The sequence below is a fragment of the Oculina patagonica genome, chromosome 2 (assembly GCF_052425735.1).
Source record: "Oculina patagonica isolate OP01 chromosome 2, crgOcupat, whole genome shotgun sequence".
Taxonomy (NCBI): domain Eukaryota; kingdom Metazoa; phylum Cnidaria; class Anthozoa; order Scleractinia; family Oculinidae; genus Oculina; species Oculina patagonica.
Genome location: NC_135759.1, coordinates 27928988 through 27941336, shown reverse-complemented (window position 1 = coordinate 27941336; position 12349 = coordinate 27928988). Strand labels below are relative to the sequence as shown.

The 12349-nt window shown below is 40.2% G+C and overlaps 1 pseudogene across 1 annotated transcript; it reads right to left on the bottom strand.

Annotated features, from left to right (window-relative positions):
- Positions 1-612: 612 nt before the first annotated feature.
- On the bottom strand, positions 613-11031 carry LOC144643902 (uncharacterized; annotated as a pseudogene). The gene is made up of 5 exons (XR_013568994.1): positions 9110-11031; positions 3253-4879; positions 2238-2741; positions 1415-1555; positions 613-854 (listed from the first exon to the last, which is right to left on the bottom strand). The product of XR_013568994.1 is annotated as an uncharacterized LOC144643902 (transcript).
- Between the last annotated feature and the right edge of the window lie 1318 nt (positions 11032-12349).

Sequence of the window (12349 nt, the reverse complement as noted above, 5' to 3'; positions counted from 1 at the left end):
CCCCTCCCCCAGACACGTCATATTTTTTTGGATAACCGGATTCAATTGCAAACAACATAATCATCAATTGCAATTCACTGACCAGTTTGTCCTCTAGACAGAAATTTTGGCCATTGTTGATGGAAGACTGCTACTGCTACAGCCCTCATTGATTATCCATGGCGCTCGACTGGTTAGTTCAGTTGGTAGAGCCGTGCGGGAGGTCTCGGGTTCGAGTCCCACACCGAACCAACACTCAGTGTCTTAAAATAACTGAGAAGAATATGCTGCCTTTGCAATGACATCTGCAAATTGTTAGATATTCTAATTCTCTCGGATAAGGATGATAAACCGTAGGCCCCGTCTCCTGCATCTTCAGGGTCACGGTCAGTAAGGGACGTAAAAGAAGCCACGCACATATCGTAAAGAGTAGGGCATGGTCTTTGCCTATTGTACTGTGTGTACTGTTGAAATGCTCGGAAATATAAGCTATAAAACCTTATCTTCAAATCCTAGGGTAAATTAAACTGTATATATGTACGATGTAAGGCAAACATTGATCAGTTTCCAGCTTTGTATTGTCTAACTTTGTATTGTTCCCGTACGGTACAAGAAAACGACACTAAACAAACATATGTAAATCAATAATGTCGGTTTATTTCTGACTTTTTGACAACTTAAAATTAAAAATGTCTTTGGTTAAGTATTTCTCGTTGGCGCATGGATTGCAAACGCTGACGCACTCCGTAGATAGTTACAAACTTCCTGTAACGCCTCTCTACAAAGCTGTGCTTTTTCAATAATACAAAAGCAAAAATTATCTATTTTTCGTTTGATTTCTTGTGAGACGGAATTTCTCCGTTGTGTGTTTCAACCTGAAATAAAAAGAATATATGAATTTTTGTTAGCGCCACATTGTATTTCTGTTCTCATTTTAATTTACTGTTACTATTACAACAATTGCTACTGCTTTTTCGTTTACTGTTATTTCGGTAAGCAGCTATACTCGATTCAAATCTGATGAATATCGAATTTTATTATTATAATGCCTGTGTATAATACATTTTCAAGATTTAAGGATCAAATTTGACTGATTAAATTAAAAGGAAAACTTTAGATAAACTAGATAGAGTACGAACAGCCCCCCTTTATAGGACTGCACAATACAACATTGGCGAACAAAATATTGTGTTTAGGAGAACATGTACTTGATTTGATGCATATGTCGGTTAAATCTTAATACTGTCCAATTTTAAAAACTTATGCGTTGAGAAATCACCTTTCTCGTGATCAATCCTCAGATGACTTGACACATTTTTTTTTTTTTGTAAGAGACTGCCTTATGTTGAGTATTTTAAGCCAGAAACAACTGATAAACAAGAGTCAAATCAGCACCATTGCAGTGACTACGTATTTACAAAACAAACATGTTTACCTCTTTAGGCTTCTTTTCAGATTTACTCTTTTGGCATTTCTGATCTCTTGATATTACCAAAGGGTTGAAACGGTTGTTGACCCTGCGGCATATTGGAGCGGCCAAGAGCAAGTCCACCGAAGGCAGGTGCACCAAAGTGTACTAAAATGCAACCATAAACAACAGATGTAGACGTGTGTCGTTTAACTGAGTAACAATATCCTGTATAGATTATTCGTGAGGAACACGTTGACAAACTACTTGCATAATATGTACGACCCCCTAACCGTCAGAAAAGGAATCACCGTATTACCTAGTCTCGATTAGCAGAGGTGATGTTTCAATCTGTTTTGTTATAAGGGGGATCTAAGAAGGATATGCATTAGGAGATGCATTACTTTATTAATAGAGAGATTAAGCGTCGCAATTTTTTTTGCCGTTCGCAAGCAACAGCAACAACTTTTGCCGTCTCTCGTTTGCCACTAATACGCAAAAGTGAGCAATTTCTATTTTTCTCGTGGATTTATTCAATAATTAGAGAAAAAGTAAACAAAATCAGCAGCATTCTGACGTTTGCCGCTTCCTGATAGAACGTGGAGCTTTTTCTCTCTATTGTGTTTTATATTACGTGTCGCGCGGTTGCAAATTAAACAGTTAGAAGTTAAGAGTGATATTATCTTCGCTCGGTTTCTTTCATTTCCTGCATTAGTTTTATAAATTAGGAGTAGCGGAGTAGCCTTACTTAAGTTGTTTTATGAAGCATAAAGACATGCCATCCCTTTACCCACTAGAAAATAGTTTTCCATGTTCTTTTCTGTAATAATAACTGTAAAAAGCTACTCACAGCCAACAGGCAGCGCAGCAGGCATGGCGCCAGCTGCGGGAACTGCGGCGTATGATGGGACAGCAGCGACTGGATGCGCGACTGGTGCATACAATGGAGCATGGTAAGTAGCAGGAAGGGCCAGCGGTGTTACGGCAGCTGGTAGCGCGGCAGGAAAAGAGGCGGGGAAAACGGAAGGACCAGCACCGAATGGAACTATTTGTCGCTTTTGTTTTCCTCGTTTCTGGACAATTTTGTTTTTAACATCGAATGTTGCCATGGCATGCCCAGGAAATCCAATACTTGTGAATCCCGGATGGGTGATGGGGTGGCCGTAGGGCGCGGCATATCCCCACCCTCCGTGTCCATGACCTCCGTATCCACCATGTCCAAATCCCCCATGTCCACCGTATCCACCGTGTCCCCATCCCCATCTTTTAAATCCTTTTACGCTCCCCCTGGGGATTTTGGAGCGATACACGGAGGTACCAGTAACGCCACCGACTCCATGATAGCCAGCTAAACCTAAACAGAAAAAAAATAAACACAACAATTGCGATTTCACCTTATTATTTGAGATTCCTGTTTATCGTCTCGTAATTACAAAATCTCGATTTAAGGCTGCACAGAAAAGCGAATTCAGAAGTTTTCAAAATACAGTTAAAATACATGAAATAAGCGCCCTGATTAGCTGAAAGGGCATATTCATAACACTTAAGTGTAAAACACGCACATTAAAACACGTAGTCTTTTACAATATCTTAGGTTTTGTGTGTCTGTGTATTTTGTAACCATAATTGTATTATTAACATCAGTGAAAAAAACGTATTTTTTCTTATAACGTCAAGTAACTTTTTGATTGACCTTCCCCATACATACCACAGGATAACTTACTATATTAATTGTGTTCGAGTTTCAGTTGCTAACTATAAAGTAAGAATTAACTTGTTGAGATATCGTGTATGATTGGATTTTTTTTCTGTTGCTTGTAAAGTTGATCCAGATACATGTGTTTATTCTCGCAAGATTGCATTACCTCCCATTCCGCCAAAACCATATCCAAGACGGTAGTTGTCGCCACTGGCATAACCATATCCCAGATGGATAGTTTGCTTCTTCTTCTCTGAGTTATCTACTGCTACGGGGATCTCTCCTCGAGTATTAGGCTTTACGTCCTTATTCTTTTGAGCAACGTTTGATCGGGCGAACCCGAATGGAAAGCCATATCCATATCCATATCCATAACCTGGATATCCCAAGCCGTAGCCATAACCGTAGCCCGGGAAACCAAATCCATGACCTAATAGTCCGTAGCCGCCATGGCCAAATCCTCCAAGGCTTCCTCCATACCCGAAACCGCAACCTCCGCATCCTCCTCCGCAGCCATGTCCGCAGCCTCCGCAGCCTCCGCAGCCTCCAAAGCCGATTCCACAGCGTTTAGATGCCTTCCCCTGGGTTGCTGCTTGATCTTGAGCTTTGGCAGGTGCTGGTGCTGGTTGAGCAGGCTTTGCGGCAGTGGCAGCAGCAGCTGCGGCGGCAACATTGGTTTTATCCCCTTGTACAGGTCCCCCAGCTGGCTTCACTGACAACGGTGCAGCCTCTTTGGACAGAGACTTTTCATCATGAGCATTATCACCCACATTAGATTTGCAGCATCCTTCATTGAAAAATGTCCATGGTCCGCCTCCAACGGGTGCAGGTCCACCTCCCATGCAAGGACCTCCACATCCACCACATCCTCCGAAGCCACAGCCGCCATAACCTCCATAACCTCCAAAACCAGGGTAACCACCAAAGCCACCCCAGCCTCCAAATGGACCACCACATCCACCCCAGTTCCAATCACCAAATCCTCCACAACCTCCGAATCCGCCCAGGTCACAACCTCCTCCGCATCCTCCGCATCCTCCACATCCTCCACATCCTCCACAACCACCCCAAGGTCCCCACCGTTTGCTTGCTTTTTCCTCTTTTTTATCTGAAGATTTGTTATCTTGGGCAGGTTGGGGGCTGTCCTTGGATTGCTTTTCCGGCTGCTCTTGTTTATTTTTGGCCAGCTTAGATCGGAAGATTCCACAACCACCACATCCACCGCATCCACCACATCCACCGCATCCACCGCAACCACCACATCCATGTCCACAACCTCCGTGACCATACCCTCCCCATCCTCCGTGACCATATCCTCCCCATCCTCCATGTCCGTACCCTCCGCATCCTCCATGGTGTCCCCAGCCACCACATCCTCCACAGCCATGTCCCAACTCACCAAACCAGTCATCGTGCCCAATGTCACCAAACCAGTCTCCATGACCACCCCATCCTCCGTGACCACATCCCACCACATCCACCGCATCCACCGCATCCACCGCCCATCCACCGCCACATCCACCGCCACATCCACCGCCACATCCACCACAACCGCCCAAATCAGCGCATCCGAGATTAATGCCTGCAACCGTACCACCACAGCCACCACAGCCACCACAGCCACAACCACCACACCCACATCGCTTAGATTCTTGCTTCTTTTCGCCTTCGGTACTTCTCTTTTCCTTTGGAGCATCCTTCTTTTCACCAGAAATCTTTGACTTTCCACAGCAAGAAGCACATCCACAAGGTGCAGCCATTGTAGTGTATCCACATCCACATGGGTCAACGACCTGTGTTAAAAAAGGTTAACTCGATATATAAGACGATAGAGTAAAAACCCGCGAGTAAGAACCTGGATTTTTCCGGTTGGCCTAAACAGGTTCTTAACTTATTGGAAGTTAACAGAAACTTAGGCTATTTAGGTTTTAAATAGGTTATTATTTTCTGAGGAAAATTTACATTGTTGCTAATAGAAGTTTTAGTGATATTCGGCCTATTTTTTGTATAAAATTTGCATACCACACAAGTGTTTATGTAAAAATGAAGCACTAATCGTTCAGAACATGGTATTGTTCACATGTACAGTAAACCTTGTCCAAACTTATTTTCCCAAAAGTGAACATTTCCAATCAATTTTAGAAAATAACAGCCTGTTTTTAAATTTTAAGGCTTAAAAGGTTTTAGCCTGACAGGTTCTTAAATGTTAGGTTCTTACTCGCGGGTTTTTATTTGATTTGCATTGTGGCATAGATCTTCAAATAATTAACTAGGGCGTTATACCACATAATTCTACTTAACGACCACCAGTTGTTCGTTTAATACAGTTTTTCCGGCACAACACACGCGGTGCGATTTTCCCATTTCTTTGTTTCGTTGTTTTGTAGTTTATAAAACTTTATTTATACCGATCCGCTTTATCTTATTATACGAAATGATCGCTTCATGAAATTTACGTGAATTTCAAGAAATCGCTTTTATTTAAGTCGCGTTAATTTTTGATACGTAAATTATTCGCCCCGTATATTTACTGGCGTGTTTATTTCCAAGACCTGTATTTACATTATTTGCCCCAGTTTCTCCATACAGTTCAGACGTTTTTTATTTGGGGTAAAAGCATTATTTCATCAGGGTGGAAATACGCTTGTATCACTTAAACTACGAGGAACGCTCGAAGCGATCAAATTTCGTTCGCTTAACCCCTGCATTTGGGAAAAGTACCACGAACATTGTCTCCGATATAGATTATACGTCTAGTGTTGAATTAAACTTGTTCCTGTTGTCTTAACAATTATTTTCTTTGTCAACGTCGCGTTAATTTCCTTTTTTGGGAAGTAATTATTCCTTCAATTTGCGTTAATTTAATTTGCTTTAATTTCAAAAGCCTTGATTTATGCAAGCGTTAAATTCCTATAATAATGGATAGTTACGAATTCAATTTCCTTGCTTTTGGATTAAATATGCTTTCGTATTCAAGAATTGATGTACGAGGCAAGCCGTCATTGAATATGTCTTGTTAGACATTTTACTGAGTGGTATCATTGCATAGGTTTAGGAGTCTTGCGGTATTTTAGCAAGCCAGTAGCGCAAGCTAGAATGCAAATAACGAGTACAAATATAAGGCGATACCACTTAAATTTCTACTGCACCCTAAACTTTGTAATAACAAATGTATAATCCAAGGAGTTTAATTCCGCAAAATCCTGACTCTTTTCCCAGGCGAAATACGAAGATTAAACAAATTATCGATTGTCATAATATTTTTAACAAGTTAACTCGGCAGGTACAACCTGCTAAAAAGGCCTTCCAAGATACGTTTGTTTCTCATTTTAAAAATGTGGCATATTTTGAAATTGAATAAAATAGAAAAAGAAAGAAGACATACCTTATTATAGGAATATACGAGGCATTTTACACGCGAACAAAATTGACGCATAATAATACGCGAATTTAAAGCTCTGGTCACTAACGTGTTTATATAACATCAATAATATTAACGCGAATTTTGAAACGCGGCATGTATCGAATTCCTATAATAAGGTAATCTTGGCTTCGATACAAAACAAAGACTTCTCAAAGAAGACTGCGTTAAAAAATAAACTTGAAAATGAGAAAAAATATTTTGCAAGGTAAAAGAAGTAAACTTTATTATATAACCGCAAGTGTTTCACTGAAAAATGGATCACTAGGAAAATTCATTTCCATTTCAACAATTCGAAACTGCTTTCGCGGCTGTTGTCGCGTATATTTCATATCCTCACTAGCGAGGATATATATAGAAGACGTCACTTCCTACCTAGGAACTGTTATTTGTGCAAAGCTGCCTAACGCTAATGGCGACCTATTCACTGAAGCCGACATGACAAGTTTTACTGAGGAGCAGGAAAACGACATAAAAATATTTCACTTTTAAAGAGTTTCTTGCGAGTGGAGAGGAAGGGAGAAAAATTGAAGATATTCCAGCCGCCGAACTGTACGAGCTCGCGATCAGAAATCAGAAAAGCGGTGATTTAAGCATACACAATTTTAAATCGGCTAATTATTATTATTATTATCATCTTTTTAAACCTTCAATTCGCGAACTTTTTCCTTTCAGATTCTAAATTTGTTCAATTGTTATATTAGCCGTCGCGCGTGTTTTGTCTATTGACGAATAAAGATGTTTTAACTTGACTTAATGCGTGCTTTTTGTCTATTAAATAAAGAAACTACGCGGTGGTTTAAAGACATGAATTTTATTTTCTCGTGAAAAAGCAATATTTTACTCATTCGCTGCGCTCATTCGTAAAATGTTGCTTACCACTCGAAACTAAAGTTTATATCTTTTCACCGCCGTGTAATATCCTTTATTTATCAATGTCTACTGATATAGCAAAGGAATGGAATAATTGAAGGCTGAAGTTTCAGCCGAAACGTTGCGACTTTAACAAACTTGTAGAACATTTTAAACAATTTTTTATCCAGAGTAGCTATGTTATTTCTTCAGGTATAGTTTTCAACTTTGAGTTTTTCCCCTATGTGCCCTGAGTTTACATAGAACATTCAGTCAGCAGGTATAACCTGCATCGGGTATAATAGAGGAATATCGGTTTCAAATGAAAGGCAAAATAAACACAATGGTTCCATTTTTTTATATTAAAATTGGTGTTTCATGCCAGCAATTGCCTACCCTGTATAATATTCCATGTTTGTTACTATATCGCACACACAGAAGTTTATTTTTTGTTAAATGCTTTACTATAATTTATTCTCTCACTGCCATTATTGACATCTATTTCAGTCCTGTTTTGTTTTGTTTTTCTTTACTTCTTTCCTGCTTATTCATTGGTTTGTTACATCGCTTTCTTTGCTACAAAATGGTAATTACAGCCGGTCAAAATCGCTTAATGCTGTGAAACAAACAATAATTTGTAAAACGAAAAAAGGCTTATAGTAGGTTTGTTGTAGATTTATCGGAAGGAGGAAGGATAATTTTAAACAAAGGTTATAAATGATCTTGCGATAAATCTTTGTTTGTTTAGTCTGCCTTTTAAGAATTTTAAGTTTTTTTTTTCAGTTTACTAAGGCGCTATTTTTCCGGAGCAGTGTTAACTTATTGGTCGTCATCATTGTTTATGTGCCAAATAAATTGTCAATAACAGCAAAGCTAGCAATAAACTAAGCGTTTGTGACAACATATTAAGATAAATTGGGGAGATTTTTGATTCATATTTAGCTCTTTTATATTTAACCTATATTTCTTACTTTATTTCTGTTAGTAAATGAACTCTACTTTTAGTGTTCAAGCACTATTTTCTCAACAAAGCAATGTGAAATAATTCTTCTTTTATAGATTTATTCGGTTTAGAAGTACATGTTAAATACACATTTGAGTATCGATTTAACCGTGTGCAAACTCTGTTTTCTTAAATAAATCGAAGGTTCCTCCAAAGGAAATCTTAACAAATATTCCTATAACTAGGCATATCGACTAGGCTTATTCAATTAAGTCTTAAACGGCAATCAAAGCTACAATTTAGCATGGCTTGAGCATTGCTACATAAAAACGAAGGCTAATGGTTTTGATGAAGGATTACAAAATTGAAAGCGATACAGTAAAAACCCGCGAGTGGGCCTAATATTTAAGAACCTGTTAAGCTGAAAATTGCAAACTAGACCCCATTTTTACAAGTACCTATAAAGCCTAGAATTTCGAAACAGGTTCTTATTTTCTAACATTGTTTGCACAGGGCATTACTGTACATGTATATAATGTTTTGTTCTGAATGATAAGTGCTTTTTTTTTTTTACATAAACACTTATTTCATATGGAAATTTTATATAAGCAATAGGTTCATGTAAACTTTTCTTCAGGAAAAAAGAAACTATTAAGAACCTTAATACCCTAAATTTGCCTTAAATGCCTTTTATGTAAGAGCCTGTTTAGGCTAACCTGGAAAAATTAGGTTCTTACTCGCGGGTTTTTACTTTACTCGAACTGATCTTAACTTTGTAAAGATCCTCTTATTAGTTTCAGGTCTTACCTCGGCATCACCTCCACAGGGAAAACCGCATCCACCGAAGCCATGACCGTAGCCCAATCCATATCCCAGTCCGCCGTATCCCAGGCCGCCGAGGAAAGGATACCCATAGCCTCCATATCCTCCATATCCTAGTCCGTAGCCTCCATATCCTCCAAATCCGCCATATCCTCCGTAGAAAGGTAGTCCTAGAAATCCAGCGCCACCACAGCCACCACAGCAACATCGTTTTCCAGCCTTGTTGTTTTCGGCGTTGTCTGATGATGGTGGTGCACAACCACAGCTATTCTTTTCTTTTTTGTCGTCTTTTGAATCTTCACCTTCCGCTGTTTGGTCCTCTTCATTTGTGTCGTCTACTGGTTTGTCGTCATCAGCTTCTCGCTTTGGTTTAGTCTCAGGTTGCTGCGCTTTATCCTTGTCTGAAATTTTGGATCTGTACAAGCCACAGCCTGGGCCCCATCCACCGAAGCCTCCAAAGCCCAAACCACCGTACATCGGATAACCATATCCGCCCCATCCCCATCCACCGTGGCCAAATCCTCCATATCCTAGTCCATGTGCGATACCTCCTAACCCACCCCATCCTCCGTATCCACCCCATCCTCCAATTCCACCACAGCCTCCTAATCCACCACAGCCTCCAAATCCACCACAGCCTCCAAATCCACCACAACCTCCACATCCACCACAGCCTCCAAATCCACCACAACCTCCACATCCACCACACCCACATTTCTTGTTCGCTTTGCCAGTGCTGTCGCGCTTGGTTCTATCACTGTTCTTCTTATCCTTAGGAACGTTGGACTTATAGAAGCATGTACCGAAAGGTCCATAGCCTAGGAAAGGACTGTAACCACCGAAGGCAGGAACACCAAAGCCGAATCCAGGATGTCCGTAATTTGCCCAGCCGGGATATCCAAATCCAGCTGGAGCCCCAAAGTGGCCATAACCATAAAACCTCTTCGCTACATTTTCTCTCCTGTTTGCGCCCTTTTTATTGGATTTTGTTGGAACACCAGATCGGAAGAAAGGAGTGGGATACAGTGCTGGGTTAGGTAAAAATCCATATCCTGGAAATCCCCCCAAACCATAGCCGTAGGGTCCGAGTCCGCCTCCGTTGTAGCCGCCCCAAGGACCAGCAAAACCACCATAACCACCAAAATATCCCAGGCCATACCCCCAGGGGTGTTCAACCCCGAATTTTTTAGAAGAGTCTTGGGTTTTTTTGCCTTTTGGTATACCGGACTTGTACCAATAACCAGGCCAGCCAAGACCTGCTCCTAAGCCATATCCAGCACCAAAACCGCCATATCCAGCACCAAGACCATAACCAGGGGCGAATCCACCAGGATAACCACCAAATCCACCAGGATAACCACCTAATCCATGAAGTCCACCCCAACCGGGATAACCCCATCCTCCGATATCCACCGTAACCGTGGTGAAACCACCTCTTAGAGCCTTTCTGCTTTTCGTCTTTGCTGCTTTCTGCCGCTTCGTCGGCCGCCTCGCTCGAAGTGCTGTCTTCAGGAGTTTGTTCATTTTCCTGATCCTGTTTTGCTTCGTCTTCCTCTGCGGGCTCGTCTTGTTTATCTCCCGCTGATTTATCCTCTTCTATTTCGGCTGGTTCGTCGGCTGAAGACTCGGGTGCGTCTTCTTCGGGTTCTTCTCTTTTTAACCGTTCTTTTCCGTCATTATCTTGGGTTAGAGGCTTACAGTGTAGCACGAGAAGACTTGCTATGACTAGAAATACTAATAAAAATGGGCGATTTAGTCCCATCTTGGCCACAGTCTTCCGTGAAGCACGAAAGACAAAACTAAGCCCGTGGTAAAACCGCACTGATCTTGCAAACAAGAGAACTACCCTTACGTAAGTTATTAAATATTCTTTTGTAATATTGAAAATAACGTGGCAAATAAAACATTAAATAGACAAATCACTTTGTCTTTGAACGTCAAAACGTCAGGTTACTTTACTCACTTTACCGAGGAGTCGTCTATAAGCGCGTTTTGTCAAGCATTTTGCAAGCATTAAGGTGCGTTGTTTTGTTAAATACGAGCTACGATAATTAATTTTCTTTCAATTTTCGGAAGAAAGAAATAATTGGTTACACTCGTTAATAAGTTATTTAGGTCACCTGTTTGAAAAGTCAGGGGGTGGCGATTTTGCTTTGTTCAAGTTGTTATGGCTGTGTTGGCCCCATGAAGAGTCAGCTGGTACCCTTCCATATTTGGTTACCTTCTAAATACGGTCGACTGCGTGAATCTTGAGCAACTGTTAATCTATGAGAAAATAAAATCATCGGGTTACGATTGGAATAAATTGCTCATGTTAATATGTCTTGAAAACCCGTGCCATTTCATGTTTTTTAAAGCGTTTTAATTTCTGGCCAATTGTTTTGTCTAGTTTGGACAAAGGACAATTTTTTTTGCCAATTATCACTTTGCAAGTCAAAACAAACAGGGTGTTCACACGGATCGTGTTGCAAACATTTATTGTTGCTAACCACAAAATGCCACAAACAATAGTCCCACTTGAATGCTTTACGTTACTATATATCTTCTGCGGATTGTTTAATCACTGTTCTTCCGTTCTCGGTCAATATAACGTACATGGAACGTTGTCATGCCATTTAAGGGAGTGCGCGATATTTTTGACGGATGTGTCTGCTGTTTTTCTTTTAGTTTGTTTCCAGCAATTGTGCGTACGTTCATAGACAAAAAAGGTCAATGACTCCTTTGTTTTTCTGTTGACTCACTCAAGAGTTCAATCAATTTTAACTGTTTTAACAATTAACTTTAAGTTGACGCCTTGTTAAACAGCACAGCCACCTGCGAAACACGAGACACTTTAGAAGCTGGTGTTACTTTATTAGTTGAAGTAAAGACGTATTTATGGGCGAAATAAAATAAAAGTGTTTTCTTCAACAAGTATTTCAATAGCCCATTTCTATATAAACCCTTTACTTACGACAAAACCATTTATTTACGTTTTAACAATTAAATTTAAGTTGACGCTTGCATGTCGCTGTTGATATTTTATAAGTTGAATTAAAGTGGTTTTCTCGGGCGCAATAAAATAAAGGTGTTTCTTCAACAAGTAGCTTCAGCTCAATACCCTATTTGTATATAAAGCCTTTACTTGCAACAACCACAATTCTAGAAAAAATAAGAAACTCGTAGAATTGAGCGTTTAAAACAATGCCATCTGTACGCTACCCAGCCAGCTGTTATTCCTACAAC